At 39.2% G+C, this 27851-nt stretch overlaps 1 long non-coding RNA gene across 5 annotated transcripts in view; it reads right to left on the minus strand.

Moving 5' to 3' along the window:
- LOC146768698 (uncharacterized) overlaps positions 1-27256 on the minus strand; it is a 94878-nt gene extending 67622 nt beyond the window's left edge. For all 5 annotated transcript variants that reach the window (XR_014954690.1, XR_014954687.1, XR_014954685.1 and 2 more), the window contains exon 1: positions 1-27256. This exon is cut by the window's left edge. This is a non-coding gene — a long non-coding RNA (uncharacterized LOC146768698).
- Positions 27257-27851: the final 595 nt, after the last annotated feature.

The raw sequence follows: 27851 nt of genomic DNA on the forward strand, positions 1-27851 counted from the left end.
GTTTTCTCTGCATGTTCATGCTTTGAAGGTGGAAGCAGCTCTGTAAGTGCCAAATCACCACTTTAAGGGAGAAGGAAGAATGCAGGATACTTGGAGAAACACTATAGAGGCCACAACCTCCTTTCCTCCCCCACCTCCTATCTCTTATTATTTTTCTTTAATTGGAATTTAAAATCAAGATATTAATTGCTTGGAGAGCATAGCCAGCAGCAAGGTCTGCCAAGGCATAATCTGAAGAGAACATACAGGGAAATAAGGAGAAATTTGCTAGGCAAAGTTCCTGAAAGAGGAAATAACTGCAGCAAACTAAGCTTTTTAGAACAGACCTCAAGGTCTTTCAGAAATCATCTGTGATTTTAATAGTACATGTTTCTGAGTAGGGCAAGCAACATCTAGCTAAGCCTTGTTTTGATGCCTTTGCTCTTATTCTTCCAGAAAGTAAGTTTTATGTATAAAAATCAATATTTTTACATCTTCTGTGATTATAGTAACACGGTTAAATACCAAAAATTACAATACTACCTCCCCAGAGTGAGCATGAGAAACAATGGCTTTAGCAAATGGCATGATTCTTGAGAACATGGGGAAATTATCAATTTCTTAAAGTTTTTTACTATTTCAGAGTTACTATTTTCTTTGAGCTTTATCTTTTCCAAGAATACTAAAGGAGGTTATAATCAAAAATAAGTGAACCACTATGTTCAACATTTACAAGAGGCAAAAAAATTATTGTCTCCAAGGACTTTATTCTGAAGGTGCAACCAGAATCAGAAAAAGAAAAAGTCTTCTGCAAACTCCTTTCAACAACTACTATGACATTAAATATTCATACTCCTTTACATTTACAAGAAAAACTCTCATAGGAGATGGGCAACTTCTTTGCTAAATATATAGCTATATTGATTGTCTGGGAGTCTTGCTGCAAATGGATGAAGTTCCTTACATATAAAGACATGATAAAACTGAACATGCTCTGTGAGGTGGGAATGCATGTGAAAGCAGACACAATGCAACATGGAAGTCAGTCAAGAAGCAGTTGTTATGAAGATCCCAAGGATTTTTTAAAATGCATTCAGAACAGATGGTGTGATAGGACCATGTCCTCTGTGCAAGAGAGATCAGAAGCTAGAAAAATGGTGTATTTTCATTTCATTAGATTTGGACCATCTGGCTGTGGTGGGAGATTTTGAACTGAGCAAATCCAAGTCCTCACAGATCCTTCATGACTCAGAACATCTCAATTGTCCCTGCTTTTTACAATGAATCCATGCAAAAGTCACAACTTCACCTTTTCCTCATGTTGTCAGTGTGCATATTCTATCTGTGCATATTCTGCCTTTTCTCCTTGCTCTTGGAGCTCTGGGCAAGGAGCATCACCATTAAATAGCATTTTAATGGTCAGACCTTGCTTACATTTTTAAGTACTTTTACAAGCTTTCTTAAAACATTTTTTTTCATGTCAAAGCCCTTTGGGGCCATTGTCATAATCATTTTACAAATGCTCCCACCAATCTCTGACATATATAAAGTGACCTACTTAATGCTACCAGAATTCTCTTGATAAGAAAAACCACTATAGGAGGTAGGGCTAAGTTTCAGGAATAACTCTCACTCCTCTTCCAGGATTTTTATCACAGTTTTTCTTTTCCTGATTGAAGATCAACCATAAGGAAAATAAAGTCACATTCAACACTGGGTATTAAGGGGATGCACAACCAGCCTCACAGAGCCTGAACACAAGAATCATAAGCCAGCTCTCTGCAGTGGGATGACTTCCTTACAAGGTGTACATTTCTCTGAAAATAACAAGTGTGTTGCTGTACCATAGTGTTCTAAATAACTGAAAGGGATGGAAAGAAACGACACCACTTAATTACTGCATGCAAGAACACAAAACCTTAGTCAGGTCCTTTTATGTCCTTCTCTTCTTCTCTGTTGCTGTACACAAATCTCAAGCCAAACTGTGTTGTCATCCTTTGAGTATATTAATTCAGGTCAAAATTGATATTAATGATCCTTTTCCAAGGAATCACAAATTATAGTATAGCATTTGATCTGAAGGCCAGTTTAGCCATGTTGTAGTGTTCTGGGACCTCTGGAAAATTATCTCATGTGTCATTGGATAGCAACCCAGGAGAATTTTGATTTTGGCTAGGATTCATACTACTTATTCTGAATGATGGATCAGCTACATTATACAGCTCATATTTCTCATAAAACTTTTGCTCATAAATCAAAAGGGATACAGCCTCTTATGTACTTCATCTAATGAAATATAGATTAGTCTAGGGGTAGATTTTTGGAAGCCCATTTGATGAAAGTTAGTCTGTGTTTCTTCTCATCAGCCCTTTTGCTTAAAAAAAAAAAAAAAACACACAACACCAAAACTGAGTAAGATATAAGATACATCCATTATAAAGGTATTCGCACACAGATATTTCTTGGAGTCAAAGTGAGGGATTATTTTTCACATACATGCAGGCGAGTACCTGCCTCAGATTATAAACTGTTTCTGAGGTGCAGAGTAATGTCCTAAATGTCCTATTTACTGAAATCCTACAAACAGTTTAAGTACTATTGGTTCCCCAGAGTTTTTCTGATATTGAGGGTAACCTTGTAACGCTGCCAGTAAGTGTTGACACAGCAGAGCTTACACGTACCTTGTGAAACCAGTGAGTTCCAATTACAAATTAAAGGTACCCAGCTCAGCACGCAGCGTGGCCATAAGGAACAAGATGAATTCAGTTTTGCTTCTGGTCTGTGTAAGTTGTTCAGCCCTCAGCTTAAAGCATCTCTTTTTCACATGCACAGGATTGCTGCCTTCAACTTGGTGTTAATCAGGACCAGAGCAGAGGCAAGTGAGGTCTCCCAGGAGTGGCTCTCTCTGCAGGAAGTAAACCCAGCTCTCATGTGACAGAGGTGGAAAACTCACAGGAACAGGGAGCTCTGTTGCCTGCCCTCCTAGAATCTTGCTATGAACAACTGCCCTGGAGCCATGAGCTCCCAGCTCCCTGACACTTCTCATGCCCAGATGAGACCAGAAGGGAGGTTCAAGCTGATAAAATCAGCAATGTCTCAGCACGGTCAGCTGCATCAACTATTAAGGGCTTTCCACAGGTGCCACCAGAGCTAAGAGCTGGTCAGGGTGCAGGTAAAAACACAGTGGTCCAAAATGGGAGACTATGGAGAAGAGAAGATGGCAAGCACTGGCAGAGAAAACAACAGCAACGGAGGAGTCAAGGTGCTGTGGATGAAAGCAGGTACAGAGGCCCGTGGAGCAAAACAGCAAAGGGCAGGACAGACTGATGACAACCACTGCAAGCCCACTGTACAGTGGAGTCAGTGGAGTGATGTTAACTTACATGAGCTGCTGTGTGTCCCAGGAAAATGTTTTGGGATGGACTATAAAAACACTACCTGCACAGAGCAGCCCCTTGCTCTGCTGGTGGCTATGAGAGCACATTGAGCACTGAGGAGCAGAGCATCCACAGAGCAGAGCAGCATGGCTGAGAAGCTCATCACTGTGAGTGAAAGCTGGAGAGGCAGTATTAAAGAAGCAGCTCCATTCTCCCTAAAGGACATAATAGAGAGATAATGGAGGTGTCCTCAGAGGCCCAGTCAGACATGATAGAAGAGCACATTTCCAATTATCTGCTCATCTGAATGGTGAGTAATGGGTGTCATTCACAATCAGGCTTATAAAAAAAATGCACTGCTCCTTTGAGCATGACATTTCTTGTCCAATTCTTGTCCAACACAAGCATAATCACAGGGTTCGTTCTTCCCTGGAACCATACTCCTGACATTTTTTAGGAGCAAAACAAGTCCAAGGAAAGTAACTTATACCAACCAGGCCCATGGAAATTTCTTTGCAGGGAAGTTAGAGAATACTGTAAGAATCCCCATAACTGTCTACTGCAGTTTGTTACTCCAGGGAACAGTTTCAATTTGGTCTCATAATCTCCATGGATCTTGAGGGATCCACATACCACAGGACCACCAACCTCTGCTCTGGCTCTCAGAGAAGATGACAAAATTATTTGAGGGACTCCCCATTCACTGTGAATATCCATAGTGAGCATTCAATAGTCCCTGCAGTGTAATCAGAGGCTCCTTTTGGGAAGAGGAAAAGGCAATTTTTGATAGCTTTCTCTTCCTGGCTTTATCTTGCACCATTGCCAATTCCCTGGTCAACTGGAAAATAGTGTGTGCTCCAGCCTTTAATATATGATCCTCTCCAGACTTGTTAGATATTTAGTGTTCAATCTTAGATGTATGTGTTCCTGAAGACTCTTTTAGAAGGAATTTCAGTTCCAAGCTCATTTTAATGTCTTCTGCTCTCTTCCTCTTTCTAATAGCTGTAAGAACTCTCCTGGGTATTTGTTTTTAACTTAATCATTTGCTGTGGTTATGTACACACACAAAGCTGCAGAGAGTCAAATATTAAACACAGCACAGGATCACATGTAAGCTTCACATAAGAATGTCCAAATTTCAGGACTGAATGCAAATAGAAGTGTTCGCTGCAGCACAAGTGCTACTGAGAAAAAAATCCCAGCGTTAATGAACAAAGTTTTCCTCCAAGAATTAAGTAAATGCCAAAAGGAATAAATGACAAGGCTGACATTTTAATAGTGAACTTTCCTTATGAGTCACAGCTGTGGGCTGTGAATTGTGTTGAGCTTATGCTCAAAGGATGTTGATTAACTTTTTTCAAATTGCTTAGCAGCACGCACTATTTAACATGCTTAGTTCATGCATCCGTAAGCAATTTCTTCCCCTTTCATTTTTAAGATGTGATTTTTGTGATTTCCTTGCAATTTTTCTTTTTTTGTTTGTTTGTTTTGTAGTAGATGCTCTTGAAAATTACCAGATTCTTTTATACATATACACAAAAGAGGAAAACAAAAATGGCAAAAATGAAATAAAAAAAAAATAGAGGTTTTTCATTAAGTTTGAGAGGTCTTAATCTGTCATTTCTAGATATATATATTTATTTCTTTGTTTGGAGAAAATGGACATACAGTGTACAGCTAAGCTAGACTTTCCTTGTGCCCTTTCCACCACAGAAATTTGCACTCATATAAAAGTGATGGGTTTTTTAAGTTGTTTTCCAGCACTCATAAAATAGTGTTGGAAGCTACCTATGTAGCTAGTACCTAGATTTCAATTATTTCCATTTGTTCTCCACAATGGCTTTTTATCATGGCACCTAAAGCTGAGCATTTATTCCAAACAGAAATTAATTGCTCAGTTTTAAGTTTATTTTGTTTCAAACTTTGTGAGATCAGAGAGGAAAGTTTTTGTTAAAGTAAATTGGTGTGACTGAAAAACTGCTGTGTGTCCTTCATACTGGATCATCCTATTTGAAATATTAAAGAGAAAGGGAAAATGCAGATGTTGTTCAGCCTTATTTTTGATACACTGCTTTGTTCAGCTCTGTGTTTCTTTGCAGAGATATTGAGCACAACCATCACAAACTACCATGGTCACAGACAATAAAAGGCAGCTGTTAAGTATTGCCAATCCTCTTGCAGAAGTTGAGGAGAACACATGATGGGGAAACAGTCTTGGAAAATTCTTCACTATCAAGTGTCACTAACAAGAGCTAAATCTAACTCACTTTGGAGAGTTATTCACACTGGAATTATTCGTAGTTTTGCCTGTATCTCAGTACATCTTGATTAAAATAGGCAGCTGACTCCCATTAGAAATAGTAGGAGAATGGCACTGATAGGTCCATTTGTAATCTCTTTCCCAAAAACACTCTGGAGGTCAAATTTTGCAGTAACCAATGTGTGTCTGAAAAGTCCAATGCAATCAGCTGCCTGTTGTAGATGATCAGAGACTGACACCAAACATCACAAAGAGAAAGGAGGATCACAAAGTAGCAGAGGTTGGTAGTAAGTTCTCAGAAACCTTCTCAACCACTATCACAGTGGCCAACAGATATTGTTAATAAGAGATCTTAATGCTTGAGAGAAAATGGTGAGTACAACTATGAATAGCAAGGGAGAAAAGAGGACCCTGCTGATAAATATTTCTAAAATCAGGTTGTTCTAGCAAGACCAAATACAGCTGTTATACACTAGCTCAACAGTGAAGCACAGGAGCATGTCGCCTGATGACTAAGAGGTGCAAGAGCAGTGAAGGACAAGCCCAGTGCTCTGCATCTTATTGCTAAGCATGATTTTAGCACTTCTTTTGCATTTAAGCCATCTAAGGACTAAAATAGGATAATTAAGGTAAGATTAGAGATGCTATCCCTGCTGCAGGAGAGCAGAATTTGCATTTCCAAACCTTGTGACATATTGACATGTTGAAGCAATAAATATTTCATATCTACAGAGAAACTGGTAGTTGTTCCATTAGTTCTTAGTGTTTTGCTTGCTTTAAGACCCAGTCTTGGCCCTTCACAGTTCAAATGTTACCTACTGTGTGCATAGTTATCTACCTGAGATGCCCTCACCCATAGAGAGAAATCCAACACATGTGCAGGTCAGAAGGAATTAATGTCATGATGTAGAATTTTACATTGCTGACCAGATCGTGGGTTTTCTGGAGAGTGGGTGCAATAGACAATAAAGGTTCACTGCTAGTTTCTAAGAAGTAGAATTAATGCCATTTGGCAGGGGGAGGTGGGGAATGGGTTCCTTTACCTCTCCCACAATATATTCAGCCTGAGCACTGCACAGGATTTAGCTGTGTTTCACTTGCTCAGCAATCAGGGAATATATTGGACTGGGAGTGTTCGCCCAGTGATTTTCTAGCATGAGTAATGAAGCTGCAGGAAGCCATATGCTTTTTCTAATTATCCATTATCCTCATTATTCGGCTACTGTGTGATTATCAATTCAAAAAATCCAGCTCAGCAGTGAGATTAAATTAATTTAATTAATTTAATTAATTAAATTTTCAAATTGCTTTAGAATAACCTAAAAAGAAAAAGAAATCTCACTAGAAAATTATACATTTATTAAGATAAATTACTGAGAGCCCTCTCAGACATGAAATTAAAAGTAATGTGAAGTCAAAACACAAGACTGGGAGATTCTTCCACTGATTTTTGCAATTTCTCCTGATGCTTCATGTCTGCCTGGGACATTCACTCCAAAAAATAGAACTTCCACTCAGAAAGAAATAAAGAATAAAGGGGCTTTACTAGACTTGTCAGACCTCACCTGAAGGACTCTCCAGTTCTGATCCCCATAACTCAAGGAAGATGCAGGCAGACTGGAGAAAGTCCAAAAGAGTGCCATGCAAATGACCAAAGGGCTGGAGAATATGCTCTATGAAGAAAGACTGAAGGAGCCAAGTCTCTCTCCCTGGAGAAGAGAAGGCTCGGGAGGACCTCATCACGGTTCTCCAGTACTTAGAGGGTGGCTAGAAAGAGGAGGGAGGATCTCTCCACACAGGGAGAAGACAAGTGGCAGTAATAGCAGTGATAACAACTAATTCCTGGGACAACCTCCCCAGGGATGTGGTAGAGTTCCCATCAATGGAGATTTTCAAGATGTAATGAAGAGTTGGACCACATAATCTTCCTGGGTCCCTTCCAGCCTGGGGTCTTCTGTGATTCATGAAGAAACACACAATGAAACATGCCAATTAATGCATGCTTTCTTAAAATATTTTGAGCCATACCAATGAAGTCAAACTACAACTGTCATCAGTCATGAACTTTCTCCTCCCTCACCCTGAGCATTCCTCTGCCACACTGCACAGTCTGGTTCAGTGTGTCTAATTTTGACTGATGGATTGCTTTTACTCACTAAAATGTGAGAGGAAAGAGCTGATGGGCTCCCCCATAATAAACTGTGTGTTATGAAACACTCAAAGAAGTAAGCATGCATCTTGGAAATAAATTATGAGAAAAAGTACAACTGAGAAAGAACTGCCACCTACTGCCACCATCAATGCAGGATACAGACTGTTCTCTGTGTATGCAACCTGCTTCATCTCCTACACAAGGATCTAACAAAGAGCTGAGTAACACAGATGAGACATGCTGGAAATGCACTAAAAGTGATTGCCCATCTCATTCTCTTTTTCATGAAAGTGAAAACCAATCCCAAGCTATTCCTCTGGCCTCATTGCTGAGTATCGTATGATGAGATGCACCCAAAATGAGGATGGGGCACAAAAACAATTTTCAGGACGTAACAGGTTGCACTCAGTTGCAAAAACTCTGGCACTGGCACTTCCAGTCAGGAAGACTGTCCAAAATTATACAACTACTGAGCTGTGTCCAGCTGTATTCACTGAGATTATAGAAATCCTCAGGTCTGGAAAACTGAGACTAATCTCTAACCAGCCTGGATATGAATAATCTCTATATCATCCCCTTATCTCTGTGAGTTACAGAGAATATTCCAAATAAATTCTTCTAAATTCATGCTTATACCCCAGTTCTCCCAGCTAAAAGATACTACTACCTTAATAAAAAAGAAAAAATACTACTGAGAATAAGGTGAGAATATGCAAGCAACATTAGTTCAAAATTTTTCTTTATCCTCTTCCTATGATGTCACAGGCTGTCACTCTCATTTATATTTTATAAACTGAGATTTCTAGTTTTTTATCTTTTTACAGGCATTTTGACATCTTTTCTGGGAGCTTTGCAATAATGTACAATGAAGTGAGCCAAATATGACAATGAGGAGGTGGGGAATACTGGAAGGCAAGATGAGTTAAACCCAGGAAAGGAGCTTTTCCATGACCTCCCACTAATTTCTGATATCACTAGGCAGTATTTAGTCAGGTTACTCACAGAAGTTTGCAAATAAGCTGCACAGCACTATCCCAATATATGCCATGTATGCCATTCATGCTGTGTGATGAGAAATAGACTTATGCCTCTCCTACTAGAACATCTTCCCTGTACCTACTCACTGTGGAGAAAAACTCAAGTTAAACCTACCTAGATTCTTCCTGAAATCTTCATAGTTGTCTTAAACAGACACAAAACTTTTGTTCATCTTTCTGGACTCTGGAGTTGTACTAAGTTCTGATTTTGCAGAGAAAGAAATGCATTTTTTTCATGATTTCATGCAATAAAGGTTGGTCCAAATATATTTTCCACAGCCAGAATAATGGCACACATTTGTCCCTCTAGGTTGTTTGCCAACCTTAACTTGTAGATTGGTGATAGATTGCCATCTTTTGAGAGCTAGAAATCGTATCTTCTAGTGTGCAGTTTCCACAGCATAGAGTTAAGAAAACATTCAGGTATTTAATTGATTTTTGTTACTTTTTAGCCATTTTGATTCATTAGGCATTTCCTTTGATCTCCAACTTGTCGCTTCTGGGTCCTAAAACAATATTCTTTCTCTTGGAGAATTAGCCTAATCTGACAAGGACCATTTGTCTTTCAGTGAAATATTTTATGGGTTGAACACTTCAATGGTGTTGCTGAGAGAGGGCTTCCTTAGAAGTGCTTGTCATTCTTTGCACTTTATTGACTTCTATGTTACAATCATAAGGAGCTCTGAGAATAAAAACTTTTCCTGGAGTAGGCCTCAACAATTTCTCACCTTGTAGCGGCAATTTTGATCATATTTTATTTCACACTGTTTTTCTGCTTGGAATAATATTTTTTACATGAAGCCAGATTTTCTTGTCCTGGGTTATTTTATTTTAAAATTAATGGCATTTTCACTAGACAGTGGAAAGTCAGTAAAACTTTGTAATTTCTTTCCACTGCTTTGAAAGGACTGATAAGGTTGACAATTTTCAGAGATTTTAATTTCTGCTACAGCAATATAGCATGGACTGACAGCTGGCCCTCCAGTTAATGCTTTGCAATGAACTATATGAGAACCTAGAAACAGAATTTGTGGACATGAGATCTATCATAACATATGCAAAAAAGGTAAGTGTCCATCTCATTCAATCAGCTGTGAGACAAAATATGCTTTTCTGAAAGTGTGGCATTCTTGCTCCACTTGAAAAACACACAGACAGGTCCCTCCCAAGGCTCTGCCAGGGGACACAGCTGCTTTGTGCTGTGATAAACCAGTGCCATATTCTGGCTCTGTTCTCCCTGATTTTGTCCTGGAGCTGGGCTGAGACACTGCAGGTCTTTCCCAGGCAGCTTTGGTTTCCAGCATGGGCACAGGGGGAGCAGAGGAGGTGAGCAGAGTGTGGTGAAGCTTGGCTGAGTCGAATGTATGCACAGGGTGGGTGTGAGGCATAAGGCATCTCATATCTCAGAGGGACATGGGAACTGAAGGAGCAAGCATACCAGAATATGAACCTTTATGCAGAGGAACTGCTCAGGAACAGGTCCTAGCTCTCCAGAAATACCAAGCTGGCTGAGGTCCAAGATAAGAAGAAGATAACTTGAAGGTCAGGGAGGCAATATATCAAGAGATTCAGCTGCCCTGCCCAAAGTACCTTCCATCTTTTTTCTTTCACACCTCCCTGTGCTCTACTAATTCTCCACTAATCTGTTCTGACCCTCTGAAACACTCCTGAAAAAGGTTTCACCTTCCTCCCAAACCGCTGACATGGTGACCTTCACTGCTGCCATCAGTGGGCTCTGAACTATCACTTGCCATCAGCAGCTCCAAGCCAGCCACATGGAAACATGGTAGGAAGCAGAGGTGGGGCAGAAGTCAAAACTTCTGGATATTCTGAGTGCCTTTTGTTTCTTCAGCATAATTCCTCACCTGTGAAGCAGAACCCTTACACACAACCCTCCCAGACACTGCAGAACAGCCCCAGATGTCCTTCTGCATCTGCGCTTTCAGGCTGTACGAGCTGACAGTCATCTGCTGCCCTCCATGAGGAGAACTAAACTTCCTTCAGTTCACAGAGTGCAGCACTTTTTCTGAGCTCTCTTTTTCAGGAACTTTTTATTCTTTCCAATGCCAACACCTGGAGGCATTTTCTACAGAAGTGGGAAAAGCCATGGATAGAGTACAGCTTAACATTTATAGTAATTTTGTTTTGTAAGTTCAATTTAGTCAGTGGACTTTGGTGAGCAAATGACCACACATGCATCATTCCAGATTGATCTGAAGTGTCCTGTAAGCTGTTCTGCAATCTTATACCAGTTCCCCAAACTTAAGGATGTAGGAAAGTTTGAGTTTGAGGTCCTTGGGGATCCCACCTAGCTGCCATTTTCTGGAGCCCATTGATGTTAAGCCCTTCCAACTTCATGTGGAAAGCTACAGGAGCCCCAGCTGATCCCTCCAGATTTTCCTTATTCATCTTCCTTCAAAGTGGCTTGAAAGTGTGTTAAGTCAATATGGGACTAAAATAAACAAACAAAACAGACCTTGAATTTCCATATGATGTCACATCTTTCCAAACATCATCTTCTTCTATTAAGTCTGGGCAAAAGTGAGCCAAATATTTCAGTCTTTCAAAGAAGAAAGAAGAAAAGGCAAAAAAATCCTTCTTTCCTGACAGATTCAGTCCAGTGTTATCACAAATTGCCTGCATTCCTAGATCCTGTTTTGAGTGGCTGAGGCCCAGAGGAGGTGCTACATCAGCTGACAGACCATGCCACCCCATACCATGAGGTTCCTATATTTTGTTGCCTTCAGTAAAAATAAATTTGGGTGTTTTTTCCCCAAAAGAGAGACTTAATTGAGGTAAAAAAAAATATTAATACCAACTGCACAGTACACTTCAGCAACACAGATGAGCAAGTCAATTTCTGTTCACTTAAAGTAGTGATTTTGATTTCTTTGCTGAGGCTTTAATGGTTTGAAAAAATGCATTAAAAATCCTCAGAATGAAGGCTGTAGCTAGAAATTGTATTAAAGAGGACAATAAAAGCATCTAGAAATGGGATACAGCTTGTTTGTGCAGAAAAGACAGTGCCTGTGGGGACTGAGTGAGGTAATGGAGTGAAGTACCCCATAGCTGGGACCACTGTAACCCTGACACATGGTTCTTCCAGGCAAAGCAGGTTGCTTTGTCTCTGTCATCTCTATACACATAAATATATGGAAGTATATGCTTATTTTTCTTTAAAATCCCTGTAAATATATGGGGTTTTATTTATTTTAAATCCCTTCTGGAACAAGAATCACTGCATTCATTTCCATTCCCCAAGTGCAGAAAGGAAGAGAGAACAAACAACATGTGACAGATGTTATTCATACTGTAAAGTGTATTTGGAAGGCATTCAGATACTGAGTGATAATATCTATAAAAATCTTAATAGAAAACACTTCACAGTAGATCTCATGTAAGAGTGGCCTAACAAGAGAGGTGTGTCAAGGCTTCCTTTGCAGGTAGTGCTGATGCCTCCAACTCAAGGGGAGAGGGGGGAGGGGTCACACACATTGAGGACTGCACAGGAACATCCCTGTTCTAGGAATTCACCATGTGTTAAGGTGTTGTAGGGCAAGAGAGAAGGAAAATCATGATACACCATAGATCCCAACCCTTTTTAGTATCTATTAATATTTTGAATGTTATTATCTTGATTTGTCTTTTGAACATTGCCCTTACTCTGATGAGATATTCATTAATGAATAAATAAATGCTTGCAAAGACATAAATCCATCAAACCAGTAACGCTGACTTTGTTTAATCTGATTGCCTCTCCCCACACAAAGCCAATAGGGCTGATCTTCTTTCCACTGAAGTCAACAACAACAACAACTGCTCCAGGAGGAAGAAGATTAGGTTCTGAATTAGGATGAAGAACACCAACTCACTTGTCTTAAACATTGCTCCTTCCACCATATCCAGTATCATGTAGAACAGCTGATTTTTTCTTGAGCAGTCTTTTATAGCATTAATGAGTGCCATAGTGTCTAAAATGTAATGCTGGTAGATACACAGAAGCAGTTTGGAAGCAGTAGATTAATGGTTTTGTTGTGTTCTTGACTTTTTTTAAATTAGAATTTCCTTTTTAACAAGGAGGTTCTTACCACTGAGTCAAGTGGGAATGGATGTACATAAAAGCACAGCCATTAATTATCTCCTGATAGCCTGGTAGTTTGGAACAGTCAACAAATTACCTTTCTCAACAATTCCTGTGTTGCCTCAGAGCCATGGTCAATAGCTAGGAGCCAAGCCCAAATGCTGACTTGGCACTTTTGGTCTTGTATCTCATCAAATTAGATTTAATTCCCTAACTTTATCTTTCTATCCTGAAAGAAACTGTGGAATAATATGTAACTATTTAATCACTATTCTAAAAATCAGGGCAGTGAGAGCAAAGAAATTTAAACCAACATAACAAGCCAAATAAACACTGAAGCTAAAGAGTTTCTATCTAAAAGTCTTTAAGATTGACAAGAGTAAAAAGCAGGATTACCTTTTTGTTCCAGATTAAGTCAGCAGATTTTCTCAGATCTCCTCTTTTACAGATGAATTAATATTTCCTGAAGTTGAAGATTTTCACGAATTTTGGCAATGCCTCTAAGTGCATCTCTATCATTGCCAAAACTGCAATTTCTTCAGCTTCAGCTTGGATATGTCTGTTATGAATTTTACATATTCTGCCTCAAAATATCTAGCATCTATAATTTTCAAGAAATGTAATGACCCAGAAAAAGAAGAGTAGAAGGGAAGAGCCAAAACTGCAGTTTTCTATTCCAGGAACTCTTCAAAATATCAAAGCGAGACAGTATTACTTATGATACCTTACTCTTTGAATATGGTTTGAATATGCAAAACATTTTACTGAGTGCCAGGAAAATTTCCTAATACTGTGGTTGATAGAACTCATGTGGAACATAAACAAAAGCAGTGTGCATCTATTCTAGCATTTGGGGACAGGAATATACTTTAAAGCAAATTTCATGCTGATATCTATCACGCAGCAGGAGGGTGTAAACTCGATCCCTTATGGATGAGGCAAGGAAAGCCCAAATAAGACCACTGTCTCATTGATTTCAATAATTTATTGTAAATCTCCACTTATTTTCTCATAGGCACATGTAAGTGACTGCCAACTGAGAATTTTTAAGCCTAGAAAAGGAATGAGAAACCTTGCCATGAGGAATAAGAAATGCAGAATTTTTTCCCAGATATCTTTCAATATCTATGCTGGCAGTCTTCAGACCCACACAACCCAGCCATGTTTTTGTGCTGCTCATGGACCACTTCATGAAGAGCAGAGCATATTTAGGATCATACTTGGAGTGACAAATGGTTGAAGGCTGAGATAGCACTCAGAGAAGGCCATATGTGTTGCACCGTCCATGTGGCCTCCTCTGGATATCTGCTTTTTTAATGCTGTAAGAGGTGTGGTACTGAGCTAGGTCAGCCTAAGGTCTGACTCAGCTTGACCACTGGTGTTGTAAAAGTTCCCAGTGAACTCTGAACAGGACCTCACCCTGGGGATGGTAGTTGCACTCCTGGAACCATTGTCATGACTGTCACAAAGCAGATGGTATTAACATCTCTGATGCCTTCAGTCTCCTAATTTTTGCCATATCTCATACACACATACACACACACACACACACAAAAAAAAGGCCTTGAATCTGAGGCTATTCTTCCATTGTTAATTCTGAAATTCATCATCCAAACCACTCTCTATATTCTGTTTTATTTTGGCTTTATAGGACCTACAATATTCATGATCCTTATTCATGATCCTGATATTTTCCATTCTGTTAGAAGAAAGACAGCAAGCAAGCTAAGTCATCCACTACATTTCTTTTTACATCCCAGGCATGTTTCTGAGCACTTTCACCACATTTGCCATTTAAGCTGCTCAATCTCAGCCTGCAGAAGTGACTGCTCACTCTATAAAATGAATGGATAAAAATGAGGCATAGCTAATGAACATTTTGGTAGAGGTGTTTGCCCACAGACATTTTCCCTTAATACTAGGCACTTCTCAGAGGGAAAACAGCAATTTGCTCAGTAAGTTTATTTTAATGGGTGAAAATGAGAAGATGTGTCTTTTAGAGAAGATGGGTGAGGTACCTTTGCTAAATCTATTTTACTGTAAACCTTCATGTTTCTTAAAGGAGTATTTTATTATTTTGCCATTCCTATGACTGTAAGGCTAATGTTTGATTTCTGACAAAAACCCCTGACTATATTAGCTGTAAGGCATTGGATTTGTTGCAGGAAGGAGAGATAAGGAGTCACTTGAAAGCAAAGAAAGTGTGTTTGTTTAAAAATATAATATTTGTGGTGTTATTCACATACACATGTGAGTGATCTTCAAGACAATTTTTACTAATTGCCACACTCCTTCAGAAATTCTCTTTTTCAAATATAAGAGATCATTCTAAACTCAAACATAAAAATACTTTGAATATATTATAAGCATCTGGCAATAGTCACTTGACATTGGACAAGTGTTCCCCAAACCTAGCAGGAAATTTTGGTTTAGTAGTCATAGTCCAGAAGAAGCTGAAGGCTAAAATGTATTTGCACGAATAATCGTCTAGATTTACAAGGAACAGACCCATTAATATTATAATTTGCACAAAGACAACTCACAAGCAGAAGAAAGACAAAAATATAACAAAAGAAATGTTCTCTGCCAATTATTTCTCCTTCTGGTAATTATAGTGTGAGAAAATAGATTGAACTTGAACAAGAGCACACAAGGCTGAACACTGGGAGAATTTCCCTAAGTTTTATCCGTGATCGGATTGATTGATGTCTCCCAGTCCTCACCTCAGCTCATGAGCTTTCTGTTTTCTCTCCCCTGTCCAGCTAAGGAGGGCACTGATAGAGTGGTTTTGGTGGGCACCCGGTGTCCAACCAGGGCCAAACCACCGCAGGACCACAAAGCCAACCAGAGTGCTGGAGCATCTCTCCTGAGAGAGTTTGAATTGTTCAGCCTGGAGAAGAAAAGGTGCTGGGGATATAACAGTTTTTCCATACCTAAAGGGGGCTACAAACAGAGTTGGAGGGCATGTAGTGACAGCGCAAGGGAGAATGGTTTTAAACAAAAAGAGGAGACGTTTACACTGGATGTCAGGAAGAAGCTCTTTACTCAGAGGATGGCACAGGTTGGCACAGGTTGCTAGAGGTGTGGATGACATATCCCTGGAAGTGTTCAAGGCCAGGGTGACCACCACAGTGGTGCTCTGAACAACCTGGTCCAGTGGAAGGTGTCCCTATATCTACAGGTAGGGGTTTAGAACTTGATGGTATTTAAGTTCCCTTCCAAGCCATAATATTCTATGATTCTATGATTCTACAATATCTGCAGCTACCCCAGCTTTCTTCCTTATTTTCTGCATAGCAGTACTCCAGCAGAACTCTTCTGTCAGGATTTTGTTTGGCAAACTCTAACACAGGTTAGGAGTAAAAGTTTAAAGAAAATAGCAGAAGTCTTGAAATTTACAGACTTACCTTAGTGTTGATTTACTGGTGTCTTCGAAACACAGACATAGCTACCTGATTAAAAAAATGAGAGATGCAGTTTGTTTGCAGTCATTAAAGATGTTACCATTTATTTTCTGTATGTCTGTTTTGAAATTCACAGATGGACTCTTAATACAGGAGTTCCTAGAGGTTCTGGGGATTCCCAGTGTGTAGCAGATCTTTTCATATCAAATCTTTATCAGCACCATGCTGTGGACTCTGCTGGGAAACAACTTCGGCAGTTTATCAGTATTATGAAACTAAGGAACTATACCCTGCTGTTGAGCATCTTTCCATCACCTGCTTTCTCTTTCCATGACTCCTCATCTTTCAAAGACCACTATTTGCTCTACTGGGATCACCACCAGGTCGTCCTACATGCAAGGATGAATATTCATATTAACTCTTCCAGACAGCCACTCCCACCACCACGGCTAACTCCAATGTTTTCAGTCAAAGTGCCCCTTCAAAATAGGATCTGTCACATGTGGTCTTCTGTTCCTACAGGATGTCAAGAACAAAGAGCATGTCACAGTGAGTCACCACAAACTGATGATAAAAAAGCCCCATCAACATCCAGCTGCCTGAATCCAAAAGGCCCAAAAACAGTTTCCCTTTGTGTTCTCTAATATGCTTGGAACAGAAGCCTTTGGGTGCAACTATAACACATTTTCATGTGGGTTATTACCTCCTGTAAGGTCTCTAGCAATCACACCACACATCCCAGTTGACACAAAACATCTTTGAATGTCATACTCTGACATTTCCCAATGCTCTTTCTCACTGCACATTGTCAACATGCTAAGCACAAAAGCTTCAATAGGCTTTTGTTAGTCCTTTGAAAGATTGAAAACCGCCTGTCTGCTAGTCTGGTCTCTGAAAGCTTTTCCAGAAGACTTGCAAGCTTCTCTTTAGTTCATTTTCATGGCTACTGATATTCTGCTGAGTAGTCTTCAGACCTGACTGAGCCAGGTATCCAAATTTGGAACCTTTTCATCGTGTTTACTCTAAAATACATTAAAAAGGATTCAGTGCATTAAGCCTTTGGCCACTGCATAGACCTAAAATGTATACAAAAATTTACACCATGACCATGCTCTTTTGCAAAATAGCTGCTGTCTTTGAGAAAAAACAAGCAAACACAAAAAAAAACCCCAAAAACCAAACAAAATAACAACAAAAAAACCCCAAAAAACCCTTCTTTGCTTCAGATAGCAAGTGATGTAAAGAAAACACCTCTATAACACGGGCATATACCACTCTCACCCTTTGGATTAACATTTATTTTGGCTATGCTTCTTGGTCTTCATGCTGTCCTTTCCATTATGTCATGTTGGTCAGAGCTGCTGACAGGTGGATTGATGTGTTTGGTCACAGATTATCAGGGAGATTCTTCTGTGACTTTTCATGTGGAAAGAGTGAATGGCAGAAACCAAACAGGATATTTTGGAAAAAACAGAATTTGTAATATACATTACATGTACATTCTGGCAGAGAGTCCTCTTCAGTAGAATGAAACTGCTTTGAGCAAGCTCCTTTCCAGGTTTCAGCTAAACTTGAACTGCCCTGGTGAACACCAGCAGAGCTGGCAGCAGCCTGCAGCTCAGTCTGCTGGGCTGACTGGACTGCCTGGAAGGAGAAGACCAAATTTCATTTAGCTGATCCTGCTCTTTCCTTCCCAAGTATTCTCAAAGGATAGAAAGCAGATAATGAATTATATATCCCCTAAACAGGGAGGGATCTGAGGACATGCCATGGAGCTCAGGGCATATCCAACATAGGTGGGCAGCTACTGGGCAAAGGACTGATGGTGAAGCCTGACAAAAGTGAATACCCCAAGCTCCATCTCTGGCTCTTAATTCATTGTGTCTTACCACATATGGTTCATTGGCTGAGCAAAGGAAGAGCACATATAAAACCACAGACACCCTGATCCACCCCAGCTCATTAAGAGATCAAATCCAAATCACAAGCATCAAAGATGCTTTTGATTTCCTAAAAAGAGGAAATATCAGATATATCTGAGGTAATCGTCTCTCTCTCTTAAAAGCTCCCAAACTGCCCAGAACAACACAGGATAAACTCTGACACTTTTGATAGACCAGAGCATTAATAGCAGGCAGGGACTAAGCAACCTGTCTTTAGATTAAAACACTGGAAGACCTCCAGCAAATGCTTGATATGGATCTTGCTGAAATACATACGACACAGACATACACTCCTGCTCAGCAAATTATACCAAAGGAATAAAATAAAGATGCACTTCATATTCTCCACTGTCTGCCTAATAAGCTAAATCAATTTAAATGTCTTTATTTGCAAGGCCCATGACTGGCCTGATAACTTTATCTTGTCCTTTTCCCTTTCACTGGGAGCTACACCAGGCTTGAAAGTTCAATATTGGCAGAAAGAGGCCACCCTAGGTTTGGTGGCTGCTGAAGAGCCGCTTCTGAACAATAAAAATCTCTACCAGGAAACTGTGTCACTTATTGGGTAGATGAACTGCTCATTGAATAGTGAGTTTTCAGACTTACAGATTTATTTCTGAAATTAGGAGATAAAGAGTTGCCCTGGTTTTGGATGGGATATATTTCCATTTTTTTTCCATGGTAAGAATACATCACTTAAAGGTGGCTTTTTCACCATCATACTATCTCAATTACATTTCAAAACTCAGCTTTTTGCCTTGATCTATAGATTCATAGCCAAAAACTGGGGGGAAGCGAACTTTTCCCATATGTATTTCAGAATGTTTATAGTATTATGTACTTTTTAACACAAAAAGGATGCTACCAAACCTGAAAACTTGTTACTTGTATGCAAAATAACAGCAAAATCAGTATTTATAATACTTTACACATGCTGCATATTCACAAAACTCTGCGAAATAACCCATAATTATTACTTTTATTGCCTCAGTAATAATAAGAAACAGCTTGCATTGCCATTATTTTACCATTTTAGCTATTACAGAAAGTACAATGTATATTTTTGTGAATAATTTATCTGTCTTCTGCTTCCAGATACATTACCCAATTGTCCCTTGTGTAAACTGTCTGAGGCAGAGATAGGCACAAACACAGAAATTATGGAGCAGGACACATTTAGATGAATTGCTGTTTGTAAGCCTACTTCCATCTTAGATTCAGATCCTTTAAAAGTGAATACAATAGCTGTAGGATTCCAAAGGGAAGAGAGATTGATGGAAGTTGAACTCATTTTAGCTTCATTGTACAACCTTCAGACAGTTTCTGAAGAAAAACAAATCAATCAGCAGCCTGGAAGAGTAGAGGAATTATTGTTTTTTAAACATATAAAAAAGAGAATGGAGGCAAAATTGGAAGTTAAAGATATTCCAAATACATTTTGAAGGATATATTTCAAAGTTGCCTTAACAGATTTTTCAAAGATGAGGTAGAGAGAGCTGAAACACCGCAAATGGAAATGTCAGCATTCATAACCATACAAAGAACTACATGCTGAGTAAGAATTTCCTGAAGGTTATTGGAAATCACTAGTATTTCAACTGAGATGGGGAGAAATAGAAGAAATAATTTACAGAATGTTTTCCCTAGTGCCTAAATAATCACCGCTCAGACAACAGTATCAATATCTGTTTGCACTGTAAATAAAACAGCCTAAACAACAAAACTGAGAAAGTTTGGCTAGGAAAATTATTCTAATTTGTGACTCAGTAGTAGACATTGCAAAACATCATGTATACAAACCAAAATAAAATGTTGCAATGTTTGCTAGCGCCTGTTTGTTTCATCTAAATCTGTTAAATTGCTTCTGATGACTGCAGCTTCAGTCTTTCCACTCAGCAACTCACTCCAGCAGGGCCCAAACACCAGCCATCAACTGTGAAGCTTGTCAGGACAAATCTATTTGTCACCTGCCCAGTAATTTTCATGTGACTGGGGGTTTATACAGTTAGCAGGAGTGAGAAACTCCTGTCAATTCCCATGGAGTTGTTTCTTCTTTCCTCTACTGTTGATATCTTCCTTATTTCCTTAACCATTTTGTAGATGCTTTGTTCTCAATGTTCTCATACTGTGAGAAATGTCAAGTTTCTGTTTCTAGCAGGATGCAAAATATTTCAGAGGCTCAGGATGCTTTATCCCATAAAAACTCAGACACTGAGAGACCCTCATTGTCTCTTTAGGACTTTGTGACAATTCAGCTATTATTCTGCAGAGGTCCACACGTGTGGATTTACAGTGGGAGGAGAGTTAAAAAGAGCTTTCATGCTTTCATACTCCACATCATACTGTGAAATTACAGGTGTTGACTTGTGCAGCCCTGGCACAGAACAGCAGGATCCAACGTTATTCACTTTTCAGCTTGACCATCTTGTCAGCTATGCCCACAGTCAGATAAATGCTGTGGTCAAGATTTAACTCCATCCAGCAACCAAGCCCCACGCAGCCACCCACTCACTGCTCCACCAGCAGGATCAGGGAGAGAATCAGAAGGGTAAAAGCTGGAAAACACATAGGCTGGGATAAAGATAGTTTAACAGGGAAAGCAAAAGCCACATGCACAAGCAAAGCAAAACAAGGAATTAAGTAACTGTGTCCCATGGGCAGAAAGATGTTCAACCATCTCCAGAACAGCAGGGCCACATTACATGTAATGTTGACTTGGAAAGACAAATGTCATCACTCCAAATGTCCCCCCTCTCCCTCCTTCTTCCCCCACTTTTTATACTGTGCATGATGTCACATGGTCCGGAACATTTGGTCAGTTTGGGTCGCCTGTCCTGGCTCTGTCTCCTCCCAACCTTCCATGCACCCCTAACTTCCTCACCAGTGTGTCGGTACAAAAAGCAGAAAAGGCCTTGGCTCTGTGTAATCCTTGCTCAGGAATAACAAAAACATCTCTGTATTATCAACCCTGTGTTCAGCACAAATCCAAAACTTAGCCCCATACCAGCCACTGTGAAGAAAGTTAAATCTTCCCCTGCCAAAACCAGCACAGCTGCTTACAATCCAGGCTGTGTAGAAGCCACACACCTACTATTAGCAGTCTCAGAGAGACCAGAGGGATCTACTGAGAGGCTGTGCCTTTCAAACTGGCCTTAGCACCCTGCAAATACAGCAATATGGCTTATGGGCATGTTGGCTGAGCAACATGTGCAGGCAAGGGACCATGCAAGCGAAATGTAGCCTAGAAACATTGCGGGCTCATCGTGCTCAGGGCTGTCTTCTGTCCTGTTGCTAAAAGCTTCTCTAGCATTGAAAAACAATCAGCCAGTAATTAACAGCCTTGAGAAAGTCAGATTGATGAGCCGTTTCCTATGAAGCTGTGAGCTTGGTTTGAAAAGCATGAGATTTTCAAAAGTTATAATGAATTTCTGATTTTAACAGCCAGGCTTTGTTATTGAGCACATTACATGATTGTTAGCCTCTCCCCCGGACAGTTTTGCTATTTCTTCTTCAAGTCTCAGACCCAAGAAAACACAGTTGGGCTGTAAGGCTGCAGTTTATCTTCTAGATTTAAAATGTTGTTCTATCCTTTACGCCAGCATTGGGGTTGATCAGTTCATGAGATTTAATTTGACTTCAGCTGCAAAGTGTGAGATTGTACCATCCAGACTGGTGAAAATTAGACCCTTTGAAGGGAGGATGCCACCTTTGAATGGATGCCACCACACAGAACCAGCCTCCTGCATTCTTCCTCTGTAAAGTACATTAAGCTCTGTGGGATCAACGTGGCCCTCTGTGTTTGCAAATGCATTTAAGAAGGGGAGAGGCTCTTCTCAACTCTCCTGAAATGACAGGCTTCACATGAAATCAAATCCTGAAGTAATTTCAGAAGTCTGACATCATAACATATATATATTGAAAATATTCTTATGTCACTTCCCTAACATCAAGCTTAACCTCATGTCACACTGGAGCAGGTGTTGCCAAGACACCTTACTCCAAGTGCACATCAGTACTATCCTCAGTATGGATCTCTTTCTGAACATGCAGAAGAGTTTTCTAGGGTGGGATCTTCTAATTTTTAAAAAATGTCTTTGCCCTTAGTGGAAGTGCAAGTAAGAACTGTAAGACTGTCTCACAGAGCCTGCTACAAAGATTTTATGACTTCCCAGGGGATCACTGGATTTTTCATTCAGCAGAACCTGTGTTATAGTAAACTTGTGTGTCTTCACAATCTAAAGGCAATTCTGCGCTGAAAAGGTTTGTCAGAAGTATCAAGGAGTACAGGCAGTACAGACAATTTTTAAGTTGCTCCTTGGAAAAATATTTTTATCTGATGGCAATTTTGACAGTTGAAACAAAGAATTTACCAAAGTTCAGTTACAAATACATTCTTTACCTGTTCTAAATGTTGGAAATAGCACATAACTGTCACTGTTTAACAGAAACCCACAGAATTTTCCATTAAAGCAAGAAGCAATCTCCTTTACCCAGTATGCCTTCAGGTCTTATTTTGTTTTGCTGTAGCCTCTGACCTCACTTGTATTCAATATTTCTGTAATACATATTCCCACAGCAGTTTGTCTATCAAATTGATTTACGATACAGTAGAGTGTAAATAACCAAGTGATAATTTTCTATACTTAAAAATATCCTGTCAAGGACCCAATTCAAAGTCTTCCTGATGACAAAGGGAGCATTTCTACTTTAACCACTGAACATTAAACTGGTCTTAGTTATTTGTCTGGAGAGAGACCTACAGCCAATGTGAAAAAGTACAGGTCTAGCCCTGAAAGTTACTTTATTTTAAGAGACCGTCACACATAAAATTTGCAAAAAATTTTCCTTTAGGAATGTCTTGTTGATTAAAATGTACAAAGCCAACATTCAATTGCTCAGTCTTGGTCCTGTATAGCAGGAAAGGACACAAACGTTTTCAGCAACAGATCATAGGATTGCAACTGTAGTACTATTTGTTACAACAATTGCAACAACTTTCTTGCAACTGTAGAAAGACATGTAAGATGACAAGGATCAGAGGAACTACCCATTGATTTATCTGGCTAGATCTCCTGCTCTCAAATGAAATATGGTATAAATTGGAGCAGGACAAGTTCATATTCTCTGCTCATAAATCCAGGACACAAGCTAAGAGATTTTATGGCTATTCACAGTCAACCTCAAAGGAAAGGAACTCACTTCTATTCACTTTTCCTTGAAGACTGTGTTATATTAGGACATCTCAGATTTATGAGCTTGCAATTCTTCTGCCTCGAAATTGATTTGCTCTGCTGTCTGACAACATTCACAAGGCATCACTGAACCAATGTGTAAGACAGTTATACCCAAAAGTACTGAACTTTGGCTTGATCCCAAGGTTAATGAGCCCAGTTTCTGGTGTTATTTTGGGCAAGAGTTTGTCCTTCTCCCAGGCAGCAGAGAAGACATTGCATCAGTCTTCCTGCAAGGAGGGACTTCAGCTTCAGGTAAGTTTTTGTAATCAAATGGTAGCCTCAAGCCTTGACAACTTGGAAACCAACTCTCTGCCACTATTACCGCTGAATTATAACTTTTTAAATGTGATTTTTTTAAACCTGTTCATTTTTAAATCTGGTGATCTGGGGCATCCCCAAGAATTGCCAAAGGAAATTAAAATTGTTCTACATTTTCAAAATTGAGAAGATGAAGCTGTTCAGCACAGGATAATATACTAGACAAAGAATGTATTTCTCCAGCCAGCAACTGACAATGCCAGTTTGCTGATGGAGATTTTTATTCCATTCCTGATTATCTTTAGCTAAGGATAATTGTGAAGATTAGTTTCTGTCCCAGTAAAAATGTAGAATTTTCAGTCAAAGAGGTTAGTCTCATAGAGACTATGCCCATTTAGAGATAGGCTGACAAGAAAAGTGCACACTGATGTCTTTGTGCATCCAAGCAGATGTGTATTGAGACATTGTGTACCAAGGTCTTCACCTGCAGGCACCTTCTTTTCAGTCTGTGTGTGATAAGGCAGTTAACATATCTTTGCAAATTTGCTTCTGTAGAAAGAATCCCCAAGAGGTAATGTTAATCAACAAATTCAGGGCTTTGTGGCGCTCTCTAAGTCAATTTACTCAACACCTTCCTCTGGTCCCTCACAGCTATAAGTAACCACCAGGAAAACCTCTAATAGGCACTGGCCTGAACCATCTGTAATAGTATCCTAAGACAGTAATCCAACAAATTCCCAAAGTGACCTTTTCCAGTTCACATCTCGACGTCATTTTTGTTGATTAAGGTGTTTAGTTCCTACCCTACAACCCAGTTACAGAGAATAATGATCGCCACTCTGTGTTGTAGCCATCAGTTTAAATGCTGGGAAAAGTTGTAATTTCTGGTCCTAACCTTCTTTTCTGGAAAAAGGATCATTTGTTCAGAGTTCTCTTATACAACCCAAAGTTTTTAGCATTCTGACTACTATTTTCTGTATGTTTCCTACGCATTCTCATTCTACTTCACAGATCAGTACCAGTACTCCAATTGAGGTCTCACCAGCACAGTGGAGAGACATACATTTATTTCCATGTGCTTTGCACATTACACTTTTTGTAATGTATTCCCAGAAAGGATCCAGCTTGTACTCCGCTCCAATTCTCAAATGATTTTTCACAGTACAGCTGCACTGGCAGATATTTCTCATTGGATAGCTGTCTTTTACTTTTTTCTTCCTTAACCACAGTTCTTTGCTCTTGCCTTGGTTGAACTCTCTCTTGTTAATTTTGGATCACATCCCCCAAAATATCTAGATTATTTTAAATTAAAATCTGGCCAGTCAAAGTACTTCCAATTCTTATCAAATATGTTTATTTTAAGGAGATTATAAGCATTTGTCAGATTCCATCTTCCAAGACATTTATGTCTATACTGGGTAAAACAGACAGACCTCCACAAGACTCAACTTAAAATGCACTGCTGATTTAAGATGGAATAATTCTTAACAGTTTTTGGAGCAAAGTTAATGCAATTATTCACCCCACTCATCATTACTTTATCTAGATCATTCCCTAAGTTGCTTATGCATGACAGTGCCAAAAGTCATGCTCAGGTCAAGATATCACACCTTTTAATTCCCCTTAATCAGCCATATAAATATTTTAACATGACTTGTTCTTGACCAATTCATATTAGCTGGCACATATCACCAAATTAGTGTCTGTAAGGGCCTTTAAACTGCTTTATTTAGATATGGTGCTTAGTGACATGGTTTAGTGGTGAGCTTGGCAGTGCCAGCTTAATGGACCTCTTAGATCTTAGAGGTCTTTTCCAGTTTAAGTGATTCTGTGATTCACTAGATTATCCTTTTTCTCCTTCTTAGTGACCTATGCAATGTCCTTCACCTGCTCTCTGGACCCCATTGAGGAACTGTGAGCATCAGCTTGTTCCGCATAACCTGCTCTGTTTGTCTTTTTCCATCTGGAGTCATGCAGCCTTTTCCTGATGCCTTTCACAAACCTCACACAGTTTGTGTGACAGCCTTTCTGTTCTTCCTTCTATATACTTTACCCGAGGCCAACAACTAACCAGGGAATAGGGATCAATATTTGGGCAAGGACAAGAACATACCGGAGAACTTCACCTCAAATGGGCATCGTGTAAGTACCTTCTTTTCTTCCATTCCTATTGTTTTCCAGTAACTTTTCTTGGGTTCACACACTCACAAGGGGCCTGCTACTTTCAGCAGTAATCTGGACACAGACTGCTGCAGATGAACCTTGGTACACAGCTGTCAAAACACAGCTAAGGCAGAAAAAAAAAAACAAATTTCCATGTAAATTCATGTGGACACAAATGAAGTTGCATAGGCTCATTTTTAAAATATTAGCCTGTACAGTAATGTGAGAAATTTTATAAATAGAGCCATAATTTCTGTCTGGCCAGAATGCATCTGAAACAGCAAAGGAAGGACATTACTGGCACGGGGTGTGTTAATATAACTAGAATTTTCAGGCCAAGCCTTTTATCTCTGCAGTTCATTCTGTCAGTCTTAAAAAATTGTAAAATCTGATCTTCTTTAAATCATGCATTATGCAGTGGTTATATGAGATGCAAGCACCTAAAGTTTGATCAACAAGTCTTGAGGATTGGTACCAGTCAAACATTTTCCTACAAAAGTTTTACATGGGAAAAATATGTTTTGACAAACCAGAACCTTTATGTAGGCACATATCACTTGCAGTGACATTTCATTTGGCAAAAAGGAGAAAAAGAAAGTCGGTCCTCTGAGGACATTCTGCCAATGAAGTTCTTTCAATACTTTTCAAACCATCAGGTTTGAATTTTCAACTTGAAATGAGGTCTGGTTTTGCAATGTCATGGTATTAAAAAGCAAAAGTTACGCAAAGCATTTTAGTGTTACCATTGAACTGAAACACACAAGAAAATTTCCAAATATTTCTTAGCTATTTTTGTGGGAGACTGACAGTTTTAGTTAAAAATAAATTTTAGCATTTTGCAAACTCCTGCAAAAAGGACAATCTAGTTCTCTTCTACTCTTCAGAGGGAATGCTTCAAATAGCATTTTATTTATTTTATTTTATTTATTTATTTTATTCAAATAGCATTTACACTGAAAAGACATTCATGAACTCTAAAGTTTCAGCGTCCTCAGCTGAACAGTAGCTGCTCATTTCTGACATGCCTCTTGTGTCACTCTCTACCTGCAATTTTGTCAGTGACATCAAAAACCAACTTTTAGATTTGGCCCTCAAAAGATCTTTGTTTTCAGTTGGGAATCTCGGGGAAAAAAAAGTTTTCCTTCATTTGTGCTGAGTCAGACACCATCTTCACACACCTTGGACAACTAATTTCTAAAGTTATTTAATTTAACGGTATAATTAATCTCCTTTTGTTTTTTGAACTAGATTCCATCTTCAAACATCTTTTGTTTCCTCTGAAGAGGACAGGGCTGTCAGCCACCAATGAGTAGAAGAGCTCTGAAAAAATTACACAGGGGTGGGATTCTAACAAACATAGGAGTAAAATATCCTATGTTTGCATGACATGAGGTCCAGATTTGTTGACTAGGCTTGGCCAACAGCACAAAATACCTATGGGTACTTCATTTGCCCTTGTTTGTTTCAGAAATTTTTCTCAGGTCTGTTCCCCAGCTAAACTTATTTACTAGTGCTTTGTAGTTCAAGCTGAATTTTCAAGAAGTTTGCTATTAAATTTTTCAAACACAGACTTTATTCCTGTTTCTTTAAATAGTTCTATTTAAAAAAAAATAACATTAACTTTCATTTCCATAGAAAAATGAAAGTATTAAAAAAAAAAGAAAATAAAAAGCTGCCTGTCAGCTATTTTTAAAGAGCAGAGACTAAAGCACAGCTTTGATTTCCTCTTTAAAGTGGGTGGAATTAATTTTTCATATGAAATGTTTTCCATTCAGACACTAGCAAAATATGTTTAATGCTATTGTAATTACAAATTGATTCATTTCCACAGTGCTCCTATTGACACTCATTTATACAACCTGCATGGGAAAAATAATAAATGCAGTTTTAAATAACCTGCTACAGTTTATGTCTGAAGAAAAAATCAGACAGGTAACAAACACAACTAACTGTTAAAGACAAA

Source organism: Lonchura striata, chromosome 1, assembly GCF_050655825.1.
Source record: "Lonchura striata isolate lonStrDom1 chromosome 1, ASM5065582v1, whole genome shotgun sequence".
NCBI lineage: Eukaryota > Metazoa > Chordata > Aves > Passeriformes > Estrildidae > Lonchura > Lonchura striata.